This window comes from Melanerpes formicivorus, unplaced genomic scaffold (genome assembly GCF_026170545.1).
Source record: "Melanerpes formicivorus ecotype bairdi unplaced genomic scaffold, bMelFor1.0.p_v2 SCAF_79, whole genome shotgun sequence".
Taxonomy (NCBI): domain Eukaryota; kingdom Metazoa; phylum Chordata; class Aves; order Piciformes; family Picidae; genus Melanerpes; species Melanerpes formicivorus.
Genome location: NW_027142431.1, coordinates 106,226 through 128,994, shown reverse-complemented (window position 1 = coordinate 128,994; position 22,769 = coordinate 106,226). Strand labels below are relative to the sequence as shown.

The following is a 22,769-nucleotide window of genomic DNA, read 5'->3' as shown; positions in this document are numbered from 1 at the left end:
GCGCACCGCCCATTGGCTGCTGAGGAGAGCAGGGAGAGCACGTGACGTGGAGGCTCGGCGGCGGCTGAGGGAGACGGGGGGCGTTGCGTGCGCGCGCATTGCGCAAGAGCGGGAAGGCGCGAACGCGCGAACGCGGTGGGGGCGTGTGCGTGCGGGGAGCGCCGCGTCCGCCCCGCGTCCCTCTCTGCGCCGCGTTGCTGCAGGAGCGGACTGAAGCTGCCCCTCAACCCCGCTTCAGGGAGGGAAGCCTGGGGGGATACGGGCCCCTCCTGAGGGAGGGTAGGCGGCTGAGGCGCGGCGAGAGCGGGCTGCGCTGTGACACTCATCGCCGTGCTGCCTACCCTGCCCTCGCCGCCTCCTCCTCGTCAGCCCAGGCACTGAGGCAGAGGTGAGGGCTGTGACGCCGGCGCCTGGCAGCTCCTCCCGGGACGCTACGCGGATGTCAGAGGTGGTGACCAGCGATCCGCAGGTGAACGCCGGACGAGCTGTGCGGGGCCTCTTGCTGACGGCGGGCAGGGCGGGCCGGCGCTGCCGGGGGAGCGGCGGTGACCCGTCCTGCCGGCGCGGCCTCGCCACACAGCCCCCGGCCCGGCAAGCCGCCCCGTGCGCCTGGCAGCGGGAGCCAGGGCCCGCTGAACTCTGCCTCTTGAGGAGGCTGGCAAGGAAATGCCTGCCGTAGGGCCTGCCACTGACTCGGAGTGAACTGTGGAGGGTGGTACACAGTGAGCAGGGCTCCCTCCAAACGTCGGTGAGGTGCCTTCCGCAGGCACAGAGCACTTTACCTCTTCAGGACACCTCTGGAGGGCGGCTTTGTCTCCGCCTGTGTATTTGTTACTTGCTTCCTGGTGTGCTCCCCCTTCCCCAGGGCCACTCCGGGCAGCGCAGCCTGCCGTGCCGTGCGGGCAGGCAGGGACCTTCCTGCCCTCTGCTCCTGAGAAAGCCACGCTTGCTGCCGCGGCCAGCCAGGCGGGCTTGGAGGGCAGAGCCTAGCGGGAAGGACTGCCCTTCCCCGGGAAAGCAACGCCTCCTGGCCCTGCTGCTGTGGCAGGAGCCCAGCCGCCCCGGCTAGCATTTCTCACCCCTCTCAGATGCAATCCTGTTCCTCTTTCACAACTCTAAGGCAGCTTTCCCTTTTGAGAGAACTTTGATCCAGCCTTGTTCTTCATGTAACATTTTGAGAGGACAGAAATTCAGGGGGGTTTGGGTTTCCTTGACCATCCCTCTCTCTGTTGATAGATGCATGTGCTCTCATGCCTTTCTCTTGGCAGGGTGCCCAGGATGCCCACTTTACTGTGTGGTGCTGGCAGCAGATGTTTGGCTACCCTGTGAACTCTTGCAGTTAGCATTCATTTAGCAGCTGTATGGAAACACAGCTTTGTACTAGATTTGCATCTTTATAATCTCCATTGTGTTTACAGCTGTATGCTGAGACCAGTAGAGGGGGGGAAAAAAGCCCACAAACAGGAAAATCTGCACTTAGGGCTGAGAAGACTCAAGAGGTCTACTTGGGATGGGAGAGAGTGGAAAGTACTGCCCTGTGATCCTCCACCTGAATACTTGCTAGAGAGGCAATATGATGGCAGCCTTGAAAATGCAAGTCTTCCACAGCAGTACTTCAAACCACCAAGTATTCAAATGCTCATTTATTGGTGTTCTAGGGGACTTATCATAGTATCAGTCAGGGCTGGAAGGGACCACAAGGATCATCTAGTTCCCACGCCCCTGCCATGGGCAGGGACACCCCACACTAGATCAGCCTGGCCACAGCCTCAGCCAGCCTGGCCTTAAACACCTCCAGGGACAGGGCCCCAACCACCTCCCTGGACAACCCATTCCAGGGCTTCACCACTCTCATGGGGAAGAACTTCCTCCTCACCTCCAGCCTGAATCTCCCCACCTCCAGCTTCATTCCATTCCCCCTAGTCCTATCACTGCCTGAGATCCTGAGCAGTCCCTCCCCAGCCTTCCTGGAGCCCCCTTCAGATACTGGAAGGCCACAGTGAGGTCACCTGGGAGCCTTCTCTTCTCCACACTGAACAGCCCCAACTCCTTCAGTCTGTCCTCACAGGAGAGGTGCTCCAGCCCTCTGCTCATCCTCCTGGCCCTTCTCTGGACACCTTCCAGCACCTCCAGATCCCTCTTGCAATAGGGGCTCCAGAACTGGAGGCAGTACTCCAGGTGGGGTCTCCCCAGAGCTGAGCAGAGGGGAAAAATCACCTCCCTTGCCCTGCTGGCCACACTTCTCCTGATGCAGCCCAGGATCTGATTGGCTTTCTGGGCTGCAAGTGCACACTGAGAGCTCCTGTTGAGCTTCTCCTCCCCCAGCACCCCCAAGTCTCCCTCCTCAGGGCTGCTTTCCAGCCAGCCCCTCCCCATCCTGTGTGCCTTTTGTGGCATTTATGTGTGTGTATGGAACATTCTGTCATCTTCTCTTTGAGGCTTCTTTTAGAATAAAATTCCAAACAGAAGCCCCTGGCAGACACCCTTGTATGGGAAAGACTCCCTTAAATGGGATGGGAGATGAATAATTTATATTCCTCTGTAGCAGTAACAGGTGGTTGGAATTGGATTGGCAGGTACACAGATAAGGATTGGGATGATGTCACCACTGATCACCTATTTGTGGTTGGAAGTACAGGGCTCATAAGGTGGATTCGTGTTTGACTTCTAAATAGATTGTCTTTGGAGAAACAAACAACCAAGCCACCCCCCAACCCCACCCGTCCCCCCCAAATAAACCCAAACCAAACACCACCACCACCAAATAATTAGCATTTATGTCTCTGGGTCTTCAGAGCATCTGGTGGCCATTAGTTCAGCTGCCTATGACATGCTGTGAAATTGGAAGGTTAGGTTATTTATTTCATTAACCTCTTGCTGATTCAAGGCCAGAAGAGGAGCTGCTTATAGAGCTGGTATTGGAAGCCTTGGGTCGGAGTGGCTGAGAGCTCCCAAACAGAGAGGGACCTGGGGGTGCTGATTGACAGCTGCCTAAACATGAGCCAGCAGTGTGCCCAGGTGGCCAAGAAGTCCAATGGCATCCTGGCCTGCATCAGGAACAGTGTGGCCAGCAGGAGCAGGGAAGTCATTGTGCCCTGTGGTCAGCACTGGTTAGGCCACACCTTGAGTCCTGTGTCCAGTTCTGGGCTCCTCTATTTAAGAAGGACATTGAGACACTGGAAGGTGTCCAGAGAAGGGCAACAAGGCTGGGGAGGGGTTTGGAGCACAGCCCTGTGAGGAGAGGCTGAGGGAGCTGGGGTTGCTTAGCCTGGAGAAGAGGAGGCTCAGGGGAGACCTTCTTGCTCTCTCCAACTCCCTGAAGGGAGGTTGCAGCCAGGTGGGGGTTGGTCTCTTCTCCCAGGCAAGCAGCACCAGAACAAGAGGACACAGTCTCAAGCTGTGCCAGGGGAGGTTTAGGCTGGAGGTGAGGAGAAAGTTCTTCCCAGAAAGAGAGAATGGCCATTGGAATGTGCTGCCCAGGGAGGTGGTGGAGTCCCCATCCCTGGAGGTGTTCAAGAGGGGATTGGATGTGGCACTTGGTGCCATGGTCTAGTCATGAGGTCTGTGGTGACAGGCCGGACTCGATGATCTTTGAGGTCTCTTCCAACCTTGGTGATTCTGTGATTCCATGTCTCACAGTAGGCTATTGATACCCCAGGTCTCTTTGCTGTCCCCACCCATGGCAGGGCAGGGCTCTGAACTAGATGATGTTCAGAGTCCCTTCCAACCCAAACCATTCTGTGGTTCTTTGAGCTAAACACAGGACTTGAACTTGAAAATACCGAGCGAGAAGAGCTTTGCTCTTTAGCAGCCCCAAAGGAATCTCATGAATGAAACCTCAAACCCTAGACCTTGGCTGACATGTTGCTCCTGAAGCTGATGGGAATTTGCAGGGGTGCCTGAATTTGGGTGTTGCACACCGACTGGGAAGTTAGATTTTCCTTCTCTTCCCCTTGCTGCTGCCAAGACCTTTTTGTGCACCAACAGGGCCTTTCTGCTGGCCCTGAAGAACAAAAAGGGGTCTAATGAACGAAAGAGCAGCTTGTTCCCCGTTTGAACGTTTCGCACCAAGGCTTGATGGAAAGGCAATCTCTTGTAACTGCCTCCAGCAAGGTGAAATCTCTCCGTTTCCCTGGATGAAAGGGCTGTCATCTGCCTGGAACAAAAGGCGCCGCTCCTGTCTGCTGTGCTGCCGCCGACATTCTGCATTGCAGAGCCGGAGGCAGCTGTGCATTAGCAGGGCAGCTAAAGCGCTGCAGCGCTCTCCCCTAAAGCTTTCCACACGGCCTTCCAGAGGAGCTCCATTACAGATCACCCAAACCCAGTTTCACTTTAAATCAAGTGTTTATTAGTTTAAATAAGCCCTTGTGCCTAATGTATCAATATTTCATTGGTGCAGTTTTACTGCACACCAGCTCAGGAGTGCAGGGTAATACTTCAGTTGACTGTGTGTTCCCTGCCTGCTTGGCATTTTTATGGCCTCTTTGCACACAGGGTTGCAGAAATGCCATTCTGTGCCTGCTGCGAGGAGCATTCCCTCCTAAAACCTGCCTCAATTTCTACCTGGCTTGCTGCCATGCTAGCCTGGAGCAGAGAAAGAAAGAAAGGGGGAAACAAAGACATAGAAGAGTCTTGCAGGGTTTGAAAGCAGAAAGCAGAGTCATGCAGGATTTGAAAGCAGAAAGCAGAGTCTTGCAGGCTCTGAAAGCAGAAAGCAGAGTCTTGCAGGATTTGAAAGCAGAAAGCAGAGTCTTGCAGGTTCTGAAAGCAGAAAGCAGAGTCTTGCAGGTTCTGAAAGCAGAAAGCAGTCTTACAGGTTCTGAGAGCAGAAAGCAGAGTCTTAACAGGTTCTGAAAGCAGAAAGCAGAGTCTTACAGGTTCTGAAAGCAGAAAGCAGAGTCTTGCAGGTTCTGAAAGCAGAAAGCAGAGTCTTGCAGGATTTGAAAGCAGAAAGCAGAGTCTTGCAGGTTCTGAAAGCAGAAAGCAGTCTTACAGGTTCTGAGAGCAGAAAGCAGAGTCTTACAGGTTCTGAAAGCAGAAAGCAGAGTCTTGCAGGTTCTGAAAGCAGAAAGCAGAGTCTTGCAGGTTCTGAAAGCAGAAAGCAGAGTCTTGCAGGTTCAGAAAGCAGAGTCTTGCAGGATTTGAAAGCAGAAAGCAGAGTCTTGCAGGTTCTGAAAGCAGAAAGCAGAGTCTTGCAGGTTCTGAAAGCAGAAAGCAGAGTCTTGCAGGTTCTGAAAGCAGAAAGCAGAGTCTTGCAGGCTCTGAAAGCAGAAAGCAGAGTCTTGCAGGCTCTGAAAGCAGAAAGCAGAGTCTTGCAGGTTCTGAAAGCAGAAAGCAGAGTCTTGCAGGTTCTGAAAGCAGAAAGCAGAGTCTTGCAGGTTCTGAAAGCAGAAAGCAGAGTCTTGCAGGTTCTGAAAGCAGAAAGAAAAGCCTAACAAAAGGAAAAAGGAGGGAGAAAAGCACACCATGTACTGAGCAAAGCAGAAGCAAGGACAAGACTCAACTGTCATCCTCTGCTGGCAGCATTGCAGCAGCAGGGGCAGCAATGCAAGTTCCACAGAGCAGCCATTTATTTTTAGCAGAAATCAGGAGCACTAACATGGCAAAAATAAATGTGTCAGTAGAGCTCCAAGTGGAAGGAGTGCCTGCAGACAGCCACAGCCTCTGATGCCCAGAGGAAGCTTCTGCTTGTGCCTTCACCTCCCTGTGTTTAAGGCCAGATTGGAGGAGGCCTTGGACAAGCAAGAGAGGTGTCCCTGCCCGTGTCCCTGCCCACGGTTGGAACAGATGATCTCTGGAGTCCCTTCCAGCTTGAGCCTTTCTGTGATTCCATGTATTCTGCTGCCCTCTCAGGGAGCCTTTGTGCTGAGTGGTGCATTCATCCTCCTCAAACACAGCTGAGTTCGAGTTCCTCAAGGAGCCCTGCAAAAGGTGGCTTTTAGAGTATCAGCCCTAGAGTGAACCACCAGCACTCAGTTGCATGGATTGGTCTCTCCCCTGCCCTTTCTGGAGGGCAGGCCCATGGGGACCCAGAGAGACAGCTGCTTTCAAAGGGTATATTGCTGTCACTGGGGTCCCTGGAACAGTTCCTTTTGTCCCATCCCCAGAGACCCTTTGTATCTTCACTTCCAGTTCCTTTCTGAAGTGAAGCAATGAATCTGTCTTCATTCAGCAGTTGGGATCCAGCTTCCTGGAATCACAGAGCAACTGAGGTCAGACAAGACCTCTGGAGCTCATGTAGCCCAGCTCCCTGCTCAAAGCAGAGCCAACTTCAAAGCTAGCTCAGGTTGCTCATGACTTGCCAGCCCCATGTTGGACATCTCTGAGGACTGGGTCACCCCAGGCTACCTGGGACCCACTTTCAGTGCTTCACTGCTTTCACTGTGAAGATTTTTTTCCCTTGTAGTTAATGAGAATGTTTCTTGCTCAGCTTGCATCTGTTGCCACTTGCTCCTCAGGACTTCTTTGCACCATCCATTTACATATGCCTCAGATCTCATTAGCAGAGAACTGAAGTGATGTTTTGTGCTTGGTAGGAGCTGGGCACTAGCTTGCAGCCTTCACCTGGATTGCCTTTTCAGGGTCTGGTACCCATTTTGAGGAATGCAGCATTCTGTCAGCTGAGGAAGTGAAGGAAATCCTGTAGGGAATTTTTAGTGAAAAACAATTGGGGTTTTATTTGCAAGCTTCAAGAAGGCTGCAGTGTTATCAGTGGTTGTGCTGTGAGGCTGGCTCCAAGAAGTGTCTTGGCTCTGAAGAAGCTGATCCCTTCTCCATCTGTAGTTCATCCTGTGCGTTCTTCAGATGTGTTTGTTACAGTTGCTTCTGAAATGTAACTGCATTTGCAGTTACAGCAGCTGCCCTGCAAAACAAGCCAGGAGACTCCAGGGGATGAGGAGGAGATTAAGGCTGGGGGAGTGGAATCTGCCTGTGTTTGCCCAGAATGAGAAAAGCTTACACTTCACAGTAAACACAATACTTTTTTTTCCTCTAATCAGTAATCATAGACTTGGCAGGGCTGGAAGGGACCTCAAGGCTCAGCCAGTTCCAAACCTCCATGCCATGAGCAGGGACACCTCACACTACAGCAGATTGCTCACAGCCACATCCAGCTTGGCCTTAAAAACATTCAGGCATGAGGCTTCCACCACCTCCCTGGGCAACCTGTGCCAGGCTCTCACCACCCTCATGGGGAACAACTTCTTCCTAACATCCAATCTCAATCTACCCATTTCTAGTTTTGCTCCATCCCCCCCAGTCCTATCACTCCCTGACACCCTCAAAAGTCCCTCCCCAGCTTTCTTGGAGCCCCCTTCAGATACTGGAAAGCCACAATGAGGTCTTCTTGGAGACTTTTCTTCTCCAGATTGCACAACCCCAACTCTCTCAGTCTGTCTCCATAGCAGAGCAGCTCCAGCCCTCTGCTCATCCTCATGGCCTTTCCCTGGACACCTTCCAGCACCTCCAGATCCTTCCTGTGCCAGAGGCTCCAGAACTGGACCCAGAGCTCCAGCTGTGGTCTCAGCAGAGTGGAGCAGAGGGGGAGAATCCCCTCCCTTGACCTGCTGGCTATGCTTCCCTTGCTGCAGCCCAGGCTCTGCTTGGCTCTCTGGGCTGCAAGTGCTCACTGCTGGTTCTGTTGAGCTTCTCCTCCCCCAGCACCCCCAAGGCCTTTCCTTCAGGGCTGCTGGAACAATGATATCCTGGGTTCATTTTATCATGTGTGATGCTTCTGAAATGAAGGTTGTTCAGAGGCTGTGGGTACAGCTTTTGTCTTTGCTTGAGGTCACTGAAGGCAAGAGATGGAAAGCCAGTGAATGGTCTGTAGACAGAGCTGGCTAACTGGAGCTGAGATCTTACCAGGCAAGTGTGGATGTTACAGAATGGTAATTTCTCCAGCAGCAAGGAAGAGCAGCCAGACTAGGCACCAGACTGGTGTTATCTGCTTACCATGAGGCTGTACTTTGGAGTGGAAAATGGTTATGGAAGAGAAAATTAGAAGTTTCAGTTTAGAACCAACACCAGCCTCTCATCTCTTAGATGTCTCAGGGCCTGGGGTTAGATCAGGTCTCATTTCCATTTGTGTCAAGGAAGTTTAAAAGAACAGCAGACCAAAGTGGCCTCCTTCTCACTCCTACTTATTTTCCTCCAGTTTACCTTTGCCTAAGTACTATGAAAATAAACCCCAGCTGTATCCTTTGGGGCTTGAGATTTGCAGGTGATGAGAAAAATACCAGCATTTGTTCTTTGTTTCCTGCAGAAGAAGGATGAGTTGGGTTACTCTTTGCCTTGGTTAATAACTAGAGCTATTCTCTCAAGTGAACCCACCTGCACAAATATTTACTCTTGGCTTTTTTTTTTCCTCCTGTATGCTTGGTTTATATTTTTAAACAACAAACCAAAAAAGCCTTTGTTCTGCCCTCTTACCTTCAGCCTGTGGTGTCTGCCTGCTCCTGGGCAGCCTGCTTCTCAAACCAAAGGAAACACTGTCCTGGTGGCGTGGAAAGGACTGAGCTTGGTCCAGCCAGAGGTAAGTAACTGAGAATGCAATCTAACCAACACTATAACTAATGTAACCATTTTTAAAAGTCCAGGGAATGATTCTGGTTTTGCAGGTAGCTGGCCTGAGCAGAAGGTTCCAGAGTCCCAGCTGCTGCCTCTGAGCTAAGGCATGGTGGAGTCCTGTGTGAGTTGGGTACCTGTCATCGCTGTAGGGCAGAGGATCTCCCTCACCTCAGCTGACCTGCAGTTGGACAGGAACAGGGAAACAGGTAACCTGGGCTGAAGGTGAAAGTGACACCAGCCTATTGCAGGGAATCAGCTCTGGCCACTAGGCTGTTGCACGGTAGGAGAGGGGCCAGCAGAAGGAGCAGCACGGGGTGTTACAAGAGAAGCTGGAGCTTCTTTTGTGGTGTTCAGGAGCTGGAGTTAGACACGGCCCTCTGAGGGGTCCTGTCCATCTCAGCAGAACAAAGCTGTGCTCCTCTGCCAGGCTTTTAATCAAAAGAGAAGGCTTGACTCTGACAGTTTCCAGCAGGCCTGCTTTAGGGCTGCCTTTCTTGTCCTGGGGAGTCTTTAGAAGGTCATTTAAGGATCTCCACTCTAGTTTTGCCCTGGATTGGCATCTGGCTGCTTTCTTTGGCTCTGGATTCCAGCCCAGGGCTGGATCTAGCTTGCAAGTCCAGATTCCATTGCAAAAATGTCCCATCTCCCAGTCAGGGAGGTGGTGCAAGACCAGAGGTTTCCTTCCCCACGGGTAGGCTGTGCCTCTGAGGAACCTCCAGAGCACCGGGGAGCGTTGGGAAGACAGTCAGTAGGCACAAAGTGCCTGCTGCCCTGCTTCTTGTTTGGAGCTCATGGCATACATTTCCTGTGGGTGACTTTGGGCTTGCAAGTTAGCAGCCCAAGCACTTTACTCTTTCCTCATGATCATTTTACTCAATGTGTTTCAGATGTCCTGGAGCACGTCCAGGTTGCAAGCTAAGTGTTTCAGGGTAGCACTTTGAGATGAAGGATCGTTGCTCCTGCCAGCATCAATACTAGACACTGGGACTAAGCACCAGCCACACCAGGCTGTTCCTTTGCAACTTCTCTGAACTTCAGATGCACCCCTGCAGCCTGCAGCTTTGTGCAGGTGCAGAGGTTGGTTCAGTTTGACTGGCTGTTATACAACCAGCCCTTTATTTCCCTTTTGCTTCTGATGATGTTATGTAGGCTGCCTTCTTAAATTTCAGCGCCCCTCAGGCAGCCTGAGTCATGTGTATGAGGCTCTTTTTGCACTGTTGTGTAAGGTAGTGAGTTGCAAAGGTCATGGGAAGGAGTTATTTTAAAACTGAAACATGCTGGGCTCCATCCAGCTTCGAATAGATGAGCAGGGAGAGGCATTTACGTTTGGAATTACAGCGTTGGTTATCAAGGACTTGGTGACTCGGAGGCAGCAGTTGTGTCTCTTTAGCAGGCTGCAGGAGCACACCATATTCCTGCTTCTCTGTGTGGTGATGATATAATTATGCACTCAGACACCAGACAATGAATAAAATATTGACTTCCAGTGCTCAGAAAACAAATGCACTCACAAATATTGTCATCAGAGGCACAGTCTTCATGCTCATCAGTGCTCACAGCCATTAGTCTCCCCTGCCATTTGTTTCCATGGGGGAAGTGCCTACACCCAGTGCTTTGTTCCACCCAGTGGATGGCTGGGCTGTGGTGTGTCACTGTGCTCCTGTGCAGTCTGGCTCAGTCATACCAGTGCCACTCAGGTGAAAGGTACAAGAACAGATAACTGTGGAGGTCCAGAGGGCAGGTCACAGTATCACAGTGTGACAGTATAACTGAGGTTGGAAGAGACCTTGAGGATCATCGAGTCCAACCTGTCTCCACAGACCTCATGACTAGACCATGGCACCAAGTGCCACATCCAATCCCCTCTTGAACACCTCCAGGGATGGGGACTCCACCACCTCCCTGGGCAGCACATTCCAATGACGAATGACTCTCTCAGTGAAGAACTTTCTCCTCACCTCAAGTCTAAACCTCCCCTGGCACAGCTTGAGACTGTGTCCCCTTGTTCTGGTGCTGGGTGTCTGGGAGAAGAGACCAATCCCTTCCTGGCTACAACCTCCCTTCAGGTAGTTGTAGAGGGCAATGAGGTCACCCCTGAGCCTCCTCTTCTCCAGGTTAGGCAACCCCAGCTCCCTCAGCCTCTCCTCACAGGGCTGTGTTCAAGGCCTCTCCCCAGCCTTGTTGCCCTTCTCTGGACACCTTCAAGTTTCTCAATGTCCTTCCTAAACTGAGGAGCCCAGAACTGGACACAGGACTCAAGGTGTGGCCTAACCAGTGCAGTGTACAGGGGCACAATGACTTCCCTGCTCCTGCTGGCCACACTGTTCCTGATGCAGGCCAGGATGCCATTGGCCTTCTTGGTACTACCTGGTTTAACCTGTTCAGCTCTACCCTCATTTACAAGAAGCTCTTTCATGCTTCCTCCTTCATGTCTCCTCCCAGGCCCTTCGAGTCACCACCCCATGCAAAAGCGCACCCAGCTGTACTTTAACGTGGAAGCGCTCTGAGCTGCCTGAAACGCACTTTTAAACTGGATCCTTTCACAGAGCAGGTCAGGGCAGGCCTGCAAGGGGCACTCAGCAGGGCCAGCAGCAGCCCCTGGCCGAAGGGATGGGGATTGCATCGGGAGGAGAGAGGAAGCAGGAGGAAACGTGGAGCCACAGCCTCCGAGTGGTTTCTGTTCTCTCCGCCAGCCTGTGTAGGGAGCCCAGCATCACTTTGGCCGTTTGCAAGATGCCACGTGTGCAGTTGTGATTCACTTCCATCTTCGTGCAGCTAAGCCTGTGATCACACCAGCTTTTGCTGAAAATAGTAAGAAAAATTTATGAGTTGAGGGGGAAAAAAATATACATTGGCTTGGTGTGAGAAAGCAGTTACATGACTCTGATAAGTGAGAGCCAAAACACCACTGCAATCCATCTCCCAAAGCACTGCAGCAGAATCACACAGTTAAGTAACAGCCTGTCCCATACAGGCTGGCAAGTGATACAGGCAGAAGGAGGTAGCCATGAGGTTATGGAATCACAGAATCACAGAATTTCAGGGGCTGGAGAGGAGCTCAAAAGCTCATCCAGTCCAACCCCCCTGCCAGAGCAGGGTCACCCACACCAGATCACGCAGGAACACATCCAGGTGGGGTTTGAATATCCCCAGAGAGGGAGACTCCACAACCCCCCTGGGCAGCCTGTTCCAGGGCTCTGTCACTCTCACAGGGAAAAATGTTTCCTCCTGTTCCCATGGAACTTCCTCTGCCTCAGCTTCCACCACTGCCCCTTGTGCTGTCACTGGGCATCACCCAGCAGGGCCTGGCTCCAGCCTCTGGGCACTCACCCTGCACATCTTAACCAAGATGAATGAGGTCACCTCTCAGGCTCCTCCTCTCCAAGGTGAAGAGCCCCAGCTCCCTCAGGCTCTGCTGGTAAGGAAGATGTTCCACTCACAGTTGTGCATGTAAGGGAGGAAGAATAACCATCACAAATGAAGGACAGAACTACAAAGGACCCAGCAGAATGAGTTCAGGTACTTGACACTGAAAGCAAAGAATAATGGGACAGAGGGCTTCCTGGAGAGGGCTTCGTTGTGAGCACAGGTGGGGCTCTTGCTGTTTGCCTTCCTGCTTGCTGCTGTGCTCAGGAAAACAAGAGCTTTACACATATCTCTGGAAATAAAGGAACTGTGCAAAGAGTAAATCCTGAGTACACTCAGTACCAGTATTGTGGCTTGAGGTGATTGCTAAGATCACACAGGAACAGCTACCAAAGGAGAGTTGGGATAAAGGAGAGCAGGGGCTGGGTGTCTGTAAGGGTTTAAAGGTGCCAGCAAACCCCAAACCCAGTGATAGTCCTAGCTGCAGGCCTGGCTGGTTTGGTTTTGCACGTGTCAGTGGGTGAGGATATAAAATTCCAAGGACTGTGTGTTTCTGGCCTGCCAATAGTGAAAGGATGCCTTACCCACAGTGAGAAAGCAATGCCTCATGTTAATCTGGAAACCACTGCTTGCATCTGCCCTCACCTGGAAACTGGCAGCAAGCTGACTTTCCTCCAGAGGAGAGCTGTAGAGCCAAGCAAGAGAAACCTGCAAAGACAAAAACCTCTTTACTTCTCTGACACTGCCCCTATCCATCCTCCTGAACTAGCTCAGCTCAAGCAACTGGAAGATGGCACATAATGGAATGGAATGGAATGGAATGGAATGGAATGGAATGGAATAGAATAGAATAGAATAGAATAGAATAGAATAGAATAGAATAGAATAGAATAGAATAGAACAGAATAGACCAGACCAGGTTGGAAGAGACCTTCAAGATCATTGTGTCCAACCTATCTTCCAACACCACCTAATCAACTAACCCATGGCACCAAGCACCCTATCAAGGCTCCTCCTGAACACCTCCAGGGATGGTGACTCCACCACCTCCCCAGGCAGCACATTCCAATGGGCAATCTCTCTCCCTGTGTAGAACTTCCTCCTCACCTCCAGCCTAAACCTCCCCTGGTGCAACTTGAGACTGTGTCCTCTTGTTCTGGTGCTGGGTGCCTGGGAGAAGAGACCAACCCCCACCTGGCTACAACCTCCCTTCAGGGAGTTGTAGAGAGCAATAAGGTCACCCCTGAGCCTCCTCTTCTCCAGGCTAAGCAACCCCAGCTCCCTCAGCCTCTCCTCACAGGGCTGTGCTCCAGACCCCTCCCCAGCGTGGTTGCCCTTCTCTGGACACCCTCAAGCACCCTTCATCAAACAAAGAGCTTTCTCAGCCATCTCAGTAAGGAAGCAAATGAGCCTCAGGAGAGACGAGTGTCTGTTTTCATCACCGTTTAATTTGGAGCCTGCAGCAGTGAATGAAGCCACTGTGGTGATCTGGAAAGCATATCTGAAAGCCCTGTGGAACCAGAGAGAATTCCTCCCTTCTCTCTGGAAAGTGCATATGAAAGAGGCTGCTTTGTTCAGGGGTACAGTATCTCCAGCAGTGCTGGCAAAGAGTCTTCCCTGGCTGGAGCAGTGGGAGCAGTCATTTCAAGCTGCTGCAGCAGCATTCCCTGGGCTGTAGTAAAGGTCAGTGTGCTGTGTCCTTCACCATGTGGAGTTTTGATTAGCAACGCTGCCTGGTCCACAGCTTGGGGCTGCTTCCAGACAGCCACACAGCTAGGCTCCTGTGTGCACAAGGAGTACACTCCCCCTGCCCAGCTTGTACTCATACCTTCATAGAATGGTTTAGGTTGGAAGGCACCTTGAAGATCATCCAGTTCCAACCCCCCTGCCGTGGGCAGGGACTCCTCCCACCAGCCCAGGCTGCTCAAGGCTTCATCCAGCCTGGCCTTGAACTCCTCCAGGGAAGGGGCATCTATGACCTCCCTGGGCAATCTTTTCCAGTGTCTCACCACCCTCACTGTCAAGGATTTCTTCCTAATCTCCAGTCTCAATCTGCCCTCCTCAAGCTTCAATCCATTCCCTCACACATTGTCCCTACAAGCTCTTGCAAAATAGTCACTTCCCAGCTTTCTTTTAGTCCCCTTCAGGTACTCAAAGGAGTGGAACTTGCAGCACAGCCATTAGGCTGTAACAGTGCAGAAAAGTCACACCCAAACATTCCAGTCATGTCAGCAAAGTTCAGATATGTTGGGTTGCTGCCAGGTCTTCCTCAAAAAAACCCCAACGCAAAACCAAGCCCACAAACCAAAATCACCACCACCAAATAAACAAACCTTTGAGAACAGACAAACCTCCAGGCCTCAAATGCCTCTGATCATTAGACATAGACTCATAGAATTGTCAGGGTTGGGAGGGACCTCAAGGCTCAGCCAGTTCCAACCCCCCTGCCATCCCAGGGACACCTCACACTACAGCAGCTTGCTTACAGCCACAGCCAGCCTGGCTGCAAACACCTCCAGGCAGGAGGCTTCCACCACCTCCCTGGGCAACCTGTGCCAGGCTCTCACCACCCTCATGGGGAAAAACTTCTTCCTAACATCCAATCTCAATCTACCCATTGCTAGTTTTGTTCCCTTCCCCCCAGTCCTATCACTACCTGACACCCTCAAAAGTCCCTTCCCAGCTTTCTTGGAGCCCCCTGCAGATGCTGGAAGGCCACAATGAGGTCTCCTCAGAGCCTTCTCTTCTCCAGACTGAACAGCCCCAACTCTCTCAGTCTTCTCCATAGCAGAGCAGCTCCAGCCCTCTGCTCATCCTCATGACCCTTCTCTGGACACCTTCCAGCACCTCCAGATCCTTCCTGTCCTAGGGGTTCCAGAACTGGACCCAGAGCTCCAGCTGTGGTCTCAGCAGAGTGGAGCAGAGGGGCAGAATCCCCTCCCTGGCCCTGCTGGCCACACTTCTCTTGCTGCAGCCCAGGCTCTGCTTGGCTCTCTGGGCTGCAAGTGCTCACTGCTGCCTCTGTTGAGCTTCTCATCCACCCCTCCTGCTTTCCTTTACATAGAATTACACAGAATAAACCAGGTTGGAAGAGACCTTCAAGATCATCGCATCCAACTCATCAACCAATCCAACACCACCTAATCAACTAACCCATGGCACCAAGCACCCTGTCAAGTCTCCTCCTGAACACCTCCAGTGATGGTGACTCCACCACCTCCCCAGGCTGCCCATTCCAATGGGCAATCACTCTCTCTGTGTAGAACTTCTTCCTAACCTCCAGCCTAAACTTTCCCTGGCACAGCTTGAGACTGTGTCCGCTTGTTCTGGTGCTGGGTGCCTGGGAGAGGAGACCAACCCCCACCTGGCTACAACCTCCCTTCAGGCAGTTGCAGAGAACAAGAAGGTCTCCCCTGAGTCTCCTCTTCTCCAGGCTAAGCAACCCCAGCTCCCTCAGCCTCTCCTCACAGGGCTGTGCTCCAGACCCCTCCCCAGCTTTCTTGCCCTTCTCTGGACACCTTCCAGCATCTCAACATCTTTCCTAAACTGAGGGGCCCAGAACTGGACACAGGACTCAAGGTGTGGCCTAACCAGTGCAGTGTACAGGGGCAGAATGACCTCCCTGCTCCTGCTGGCCACACAGTTCCTGATGCAGGCCAGGAGGCCATTGGCCCTCCTGGCTGCCTGGGCACACTGCAGGCTCATGTTCAGCCTACCACCGACCAGCACCCCCAGGTCCCTCTCTACCTGGCTGCTCTCAGCCACTATGACCCCAGCCTGCCTGGGGTTGCTGTGGCCAAAGTGCAGAACCTGGCTAGTGAGTGAAGCACCTCCTTGGCAGCCCAGAAAATGACAGGAGCTGGATGTGGAGAGGAGATTTGACTGTACTGATCCATTACTTCTGGTTTGGTTTGGTTTCTGTTAATACCACACTGCTCCCTTCTCAAGCTCACACAAGGGGAGCACTGGTGCCTGTGACAACACAGTGGGCTGAGGCAAAGGTGGGAGGGTAAAACATGCTTTTAAGTGGCAGAAGAACTTGGCCTACTGCTGCCTTTTGATTTCATATAATCAAGGGAAACTAAAATATTGCACTGTGTCCAGTTCTGGGCTCCTCAGGTTAAGAAAGGTGTTGAGATGCTGGGATGTCTCCAGAGAAGGGCAACAAGGCGGGGAGGGGTCTGGAGCACAGCCCTGTGAGGAGAGGCTGAGGGAGCTGGGGTTGCATAGCCTGGAGAAGAGGAGGTTCAGGGGAGACCTTCTTGTTGTCTACAACTGCCTGAAGGGAGGTTGTAGCCAGGTGGGGGTTGGTCTCTTCTCCCAGGCACCCAGCACCAGAACAAGAGGACACAGTCTCAAGCTGTGTCAGGGGATATTCAGGCTGGATGTTAGGAAGAAGTTCTTCCCAGCAAGAGAGATTGGCCATTGGAATGCGCTGCCCAAGGAGGTGGTGGAATCACCATCCCTGGAGGCACTTGGTGCCATGGTTTAGTTGATCAGATGGTGTTGGGTGATAGGTTGGACTCTATGATCTCAAAGGTCTCTTCCAGCCTGGTTCATTCTGTGACAGTGCCAGCTTTTCACAGCAGCTGCACAGTGACAGGGCATTGCATTGGATCTGTGGCCACCCTGCATTGTGGGTTTCATCTCTTCTTTATCTTGTCATCTCTCATCTTGAAATGTTTCTCCCTTCACCATCCTGGGAGGACCTGCCCCCACAGTCAACAGGCAGAGGGCATGCAGAGTCAATGCCAAATGATTTGTGCAAGTACAAACTCCTGAGGAGGTTTAATTCTGGTAAGAGCTCATGTCTTTGTAGTGTGTGTAAGCCACTGAGGTGGGGAATTTAATTCAGGCTTGCTGAGTGCACTCTTTTCCTACTCTCAGTTAAATGCAGTGAATGAAGGTTGTCATAGTTACAGCTGCATTCAGAAATTAGCTCTGGGGTGTTGTGATTCTAGTGTCTTGTCTCACTCCCCTTCCTGTAGCTCAGTGACAGACAGGTTTCCACCTCTGTGATTCTCTCTGGTGGGAAAGAGGCTGCTCCTTCATTTTAAAAGCCAGGAGGAAATGTGAGAGGAGGGACACATTCCATGCTCTTGTTTTCCCCCAAACTAGTGAGCAGCTTGGCACTCCCTGCAGCCAGGCTGCATACCTTCTGTGCTTAACCTCACCTTTGCTCTTGGAGCTTAGCCTGGCATTTTAATGCCTTGCAAACATACCCACCTTCAAACCCACAGCAACACCCATGGCTTCCCTGGGTAGGGGACAGCTTGCATGCCAAGACCTGCATCTGGGGAGGAATCACAGCAGGCAGCAGGACAGGTTAGAGGCTGCCCTGCTGCAGAGCAGCTCCATGGAGAAAGACCTCATCAGCAAATTTGCAGATGACACCAAGCTGGGAGCAGATGTTGGTCAGTTAGAGGACAGAAGGACTCTGCAGAGGGACCTTGCCAGGCTGGACAGATGGGCAGAGTCCAACAGGATGGCATTCAACAAGTCCAAGTGCCAGGTGCTGCACTTTGGCCACAACAACCCCATGCAGAGCTACAGGCTGGGGTCAGAGTGGCTGAGAGCTGCCAAACAGAAAGGGACCTGGAGGTGCTGATTGACAGCTGCCTAAACATGAGCCAGCAGTGTGCCCAGGGGGCCAAGAAGGCCAATGGCATCCTGGCCTGCATTAGGAATAGTGTGGCCAGCAGGAGCAGGGAAGTCATTGTGCCCTGTGCTCAGCACTGGTTAGGCCACACCTTGAGTCCTGTGTCCAGTTCTGGGCTCCTCAGTTTAAGAAGGACATTGAGAGACTTGAAGGTGTCCAGAGAAGGGCAACAAGGCTGGGGAGAGGCCTGGAGCACAGCCCTGTGAGGAGAGGCTGAGGGAGCTGGGGTTGCTTAGCCTGGAGAAGAGAAGGCTCAGGGGAGACCTCATTGCTCTCTACAACTCCTTGAAGGGAGGTTGTAGCCAGGTGGGGGTTGGTCTCTTCTCCCAGGCACCCAGCACCAGAACAAGAGGACACAGTCTCAAGCTGTGCCAGGGGAGGTTCAGGCTGGAGGTGAGGAAGAAATTTTTCATAGAGAGAGAGATTGGCCACTGGAATGTGCTGCCCAGGGAGGTGGTGGAGTCCTCATCCCTGGAGGTGTTCAAGAGGGGATTGGATGTGGCCCGTGGTGCCATGGTCTAGTCATGAGGTCTGTGGTGACAGGTTGGACTCGATGATCTTTGAGGTCTCTTCCAACCTTGGTGATACTGTGAGACTGTGATACCTTGGAGTGCTGCTGGGCAGCAAGTTCTGCATGGGACAGCAAAGTGTCCTTGTGGCCAAGAGAGCCAAGGGCATCCTGGGGTGCACCAAGCAAAGTGTGGCCAACAGGGCTAGGGAGGTTCTGCTCCCCCTCTGCTCTGCCCTGCTGAGACCACAGCTGCAATCCTGTGTCCAGTTCTGGGCTCCCCAGTTCAAGAGAGACAGAGACCTGCTGGAGAGAGTCCAAGGGAGAGCCATGAGGATGCTTAGGGGACTTGAGCATCTCCCCTGTGAAGAGAGACTGAGAGCCCTGGGGCTGTTTAGTCTGGAGAGGAGAAGGCTGAGAGGGGATCTGATCAATGTCTATCAATAGCTGAGGGGTGGGGGTCAAGTGGGGGGGGCCAAGCTCTTCAGGGTGGTGTGCAGTAATGAGAGAAGGAACAACAGGTTCCAGCTTGAACATAGTTTTCACTTCAGCTTGAGGAGAAACTCCTTTGGTGTGAGGGTGGCAGAGCCCTGGAGCAGGCTGCTGTGGTAGTTTTAGGCTATGCCTTTAAAAAGTTTTCACAAATCTTGAACAGAAAGTAGTTAAGCACCAAAGCTGCCCAGAGAGCTTGGGGAGTCCCCTTCTCTGGAGACATTCCAGCCCCACCTGCATGTGTTCCTGTCTGACCTGCCCTGGGGGCTCCTGCTCTGGCAGCAGGGCTGGACTGGATGATGTCTGGAGGTCCCTTCCAGCCTCTCATGTGCTGTGGTGCTGTGACACTGGCATTTATTTGGACACCACAAAACATGCCCCAACAAGACTGGAGTCAGCAGGTCTTACCACTGACTTCTGTGTGGTATGGACTGGGTCTGGAGCTGGTGTTTGGTAAGCAGGAATCATCATCAACCAGGTTGGAAGAGACCTTCAAGATCATTGTGTCCAACCTATCAACTGTAGACGATGGAGATTGGGAATCAATACGGCTGACCAATGTGATCGAGTATTGTTCCAGTGTTGCAGGCCGATGGTGCAGGCCTGAGGTGCAGGCCCATGGAGCAGGCCTGTAGTGCAAGTATAGCACTGTAAAGTGTAGAAGAAACAGGAGACAGGAAAGGCAGAAGAAGAAGTGCGTAGCAAGGCAACTGCTACAACTTATATAAACTCGGAGTGCCCTGCTGGCATAGCTCCATTGGTTCCCTATGAGTGACCACACATCACACTGTTATAGATTATTGGTCCAACTATTAACGACACACAAGGTTGTTGATGCAGGTGCATGTCCTGTTGTCCCAAGATAACTGTCCATGTGTATAGCTACCAGTGCCTTGTTTTAGTTACATGCTGCAGGCACAGCACTGTTTTGCTACACTGCTAGCTGGCTCTGCACTTATGCTGAGCATGGCCTACCATCATGTCAGGCTCTAGGCCTGCACTGCCAGATTGCTCACACTGCTCGTCGCTGGCATTGCCACAATCAACCAATCCAACACCACCTAAACAACTCAACCATGGCACCAAGCACCCCATCAAGTCTCCTCCTGAACACCTCCAGTGATGGTGACTCCACCACCTCCCCAGGCAGCCCATTCCAATGGGCAATCACTCTCTCTGTATAGAACTTCTTCCTCACTTCCAGCCTAAATCTGCCCTGGCATAGCTTGAGACTGTGTCCTCTTGTTCTGGTCAGGGCCTTGGTGTGCTGTCTGCCTTTGCTCCCCTGGAGGAGCAGCCAGGCCTGCCTCCCGCTCACAGCAGCTTGCCTGCATGAGCTGACACACGGCGAATGGCACAGGAGTACCTGCTAGCGCTCTGGGAGGGGTTTCTGGCCAGCGGGTGAGGGCCAGGCAGCCTGCAGGAGGGGACAGAGGCGCATCTGGCTCTGCCCATGCTCGGCGGTGACAGCACTGCCTGCTCCGGGCTGCTGCTGCTCTGGGGCCCAAGCAGGGAACGCGGCAGCGGCTCAGCCATGCAGCCTCACCCTGCTCCTGCCTTCTCCTGCCTGCATTCCCTGCCTCAGCCATGCAGCCTCACCTTGCACCTGCCTCCTCCTGCCTGCATTCCCTGCCTCAGCCATGCAGCCTCACCCTGCTCCTGCCTTCTCCTGCCTGCATTCCCTGCCTCAGCCATGCAGCCTCACCTTGCACCTGCCTCCTCCTGCCTGCATTCCCTGCCTCAGCCATGCAGCCTCACCCTGCTCCTGCCTTCTCCTGCCTGCATTCCCTGCCTCAGCCATGCAGCCTCACCTTGCACCTGCCTCCTCCTGCCTGCATTCCCTGCCTCAGCCATGCAGCCTCACCCTGCTCCTGCCTTCTCCTGCCTGCATTCCCTGCCTCAGCCATGCAGCCTCACCCTGCTCCTGCCTTCTCCTGCCTGCATTCCCTGCCTCAGCCATGCAGCCTCACCCTGCTCCTGCCTTCTCCTGCCTGCATTCCCTGCCTCAGCCATGCAGCCTCACCCTGCTCCTGCCTTCTCCTGCCTGCATTCCCTGCCTCAGCCATGCAGCCTCACCCTGCTCCTGCCTTCTCCTGCCTGCATTCCCTGCCTCAGCCATGCAGCCTCACCCTGCTCCTGCCTTCTCCTGCCTGCATTCCCTGCCTCAGCCATGCAGCCTCACCCTGCTCCTGCCTTCTCCTGCCTGCATTCCCTGCCTCAGCCATGCAGCCTCACCCTGCTTCTGCCTTCTCCTGCCTGCATTCCCTGCCTCCTCCTGCCTGCATTCCCTGCCTCAGCCATGCAGCCTCACCCTGCTCCTGCCTTCTCCTGCCTGCATTCCCTGCCTCAGCCATGCAGCCTCACCCTGCTCCTGCCTTCTCCTGCCTGCATTCTCTGCCTCAGCCATGCAGCCTCACCCTGCTCCTGCCTTCTCCTGCCTGCATTCCCTGCCTCAGCCATGCAGCCTCACCCTGCTCCTGCCTCCTCCTGCCTGCATTCTCTGCCTCAGCCATGCAGCCTCACCCTGCTCCTGCCTACTCCTGCCTGCATTCCCTGCCTCAGCCATGCAGCCTCGCCCTGCTCCTGCCTTCTCCTGCCTGCATTCCCTGCCCACAGCACAGCCTCCTTCCTTGTGCCGGCTGCCACCCTCTACAAAGACCCTTTGCTGGCACAAGGTGACTCCCAGAGCTGGAAATAAAGAACTCTCCTTTGTGTTCCTCATTGTGTTAGATGCTGCTGGTGCAGGGACTCAAATATGCCCAGAGGGGAGTCAGAGGGCTCTGAGGGGAGTGACTGACTCCTGGGGAAGCAGGAGGGAAGCAGGTCTGTTCAATATCTTCATCAGTGACACAGACAGGGAGACTGAGGCAGCCTCAGCAAGTGCAGCTGATAGCAAGCTGAGTGGTGTGGTTGATAAGACTGAAGGATGGGATGGGTGCCATCCAGGGGGACCTGGGCAGGCTGGAGAGGAGAGCAGAGGACAATCTCATGAGGTTCACTAAGGCAAAGTGCAAGGCCCTGCACCTATGTTAGGGCAAACCTTGATATCAATCCAGGCTGGGGGATGATTCAGTTGGGAGCAGCCCTGCAGACAAGAACTTGGGAGTGCTGGTGAGTGAGAAGCTGTGCTGAGCACAGGGCACAATGACTTCCCTGCTCCTGCTGGCCACACTGTTCCTGATGCAGGCCAGGATGCCATTGGCCTTCTTGGCCACCTGGGCACACTGCTGGCTCATGTTCAGCCTTACTATCAACCAGTAAGGTGACAGGTTGGACTTGATGATCTCTGAGGTCTTCTCCAACCTGGTTGATTCTATGATTCTATACATTCTAACATATGGACTGCAACAACTGTGTGCACCATTGACACTATCTACAGGGATGTACAACTGATGAACAGCACAAGAACCTCCCTGGACAAAAACTGGGGCAGCTAAGAGCTTCCCCTTCCCTGCTCCCCTCCTTACCCCTCTGGCCACAAAGGGACAGGAGAAAGAGCAGGGAGTTGTTTTCATAGGATACTCAGCCACAGCAAAGAACACAGCCAAGGGCAGCAAAGAGCCAGCAGGAGCAAGGTAGTGTCCCCCAGAGTGGGAAAGCTGAAAAGAGAGAAAGAAACTTTGCAGGTCTAAGTTTTATGTCTGTTATCTGTGCAGTGGGGTTGGCTAGAACTTATCATGGGTTCCCCTTTCACATCCAGTGGTCATCTATTTGCATTCTACCACTTTCTGTCCAAGGTCTGTGGAAAATTTTAAAGGTACAGCCTAAAACTACCCCAGCCTGTGTGTGTGCCTTACAGAAGGGATCCACTGGCCCTGTGCCACAGCCCACCACAAGCTGACAGGAGCAGGGCTCTGTTTGGAACAGGATGCTCCACACAGCACTGGTGAGAAGCTCCTGGTCTCCAGGCTGGTGCAGGATGGGTTCCATGGGTGGACCATGCAGTGGATACAGAACTGGCTTGATGGCCACACCCAAAGGGTGGCTGTCAATGTTCCATGTCCCTGGGGAGGCCAGGGACAAGCAGAGTCCCTCAGGGATCAGTCCTGGGACCAGGCTTGTTCAACATCTCTGTGGGTGCCATGGACAGTGGCATTGAGTGCACCCTCAGCAGGTTTGCTGATGACACCAAGCTGTGTGGTGCAGCAGACAGGCTGGAGGGAAGGGATCCATCCAGAG

At 53.2% G+C, this 22,769-nt stretch overlaps 1 long non-coding RNA gene across 2 annotated transcripts; it reads left to right on the top strand.

The window, feature by feature from the left end:
• Positions 1-164: 164 nt before the first annotated feature.
• Positions 165-14,540, top strand: LOC137454293 (uncharacterized). Of its 2 annotated transcripts, none has more exons than XR_010990578.1 (4): positions 165-388; positions 8,434-8,530; positions 8,616-8,771; positions 11,008-14,540. It is a non-coding gene; the product is annotated as an uncharacterized lncRNA (long non-coding RNA). The 2 variants fall into 2 exon arrangements; XR_010990577.1 differs by having other exon boundaries at positions 165-469.
• Positions 14,541-22,769: the final 8,229 nt, after the last annotated feature.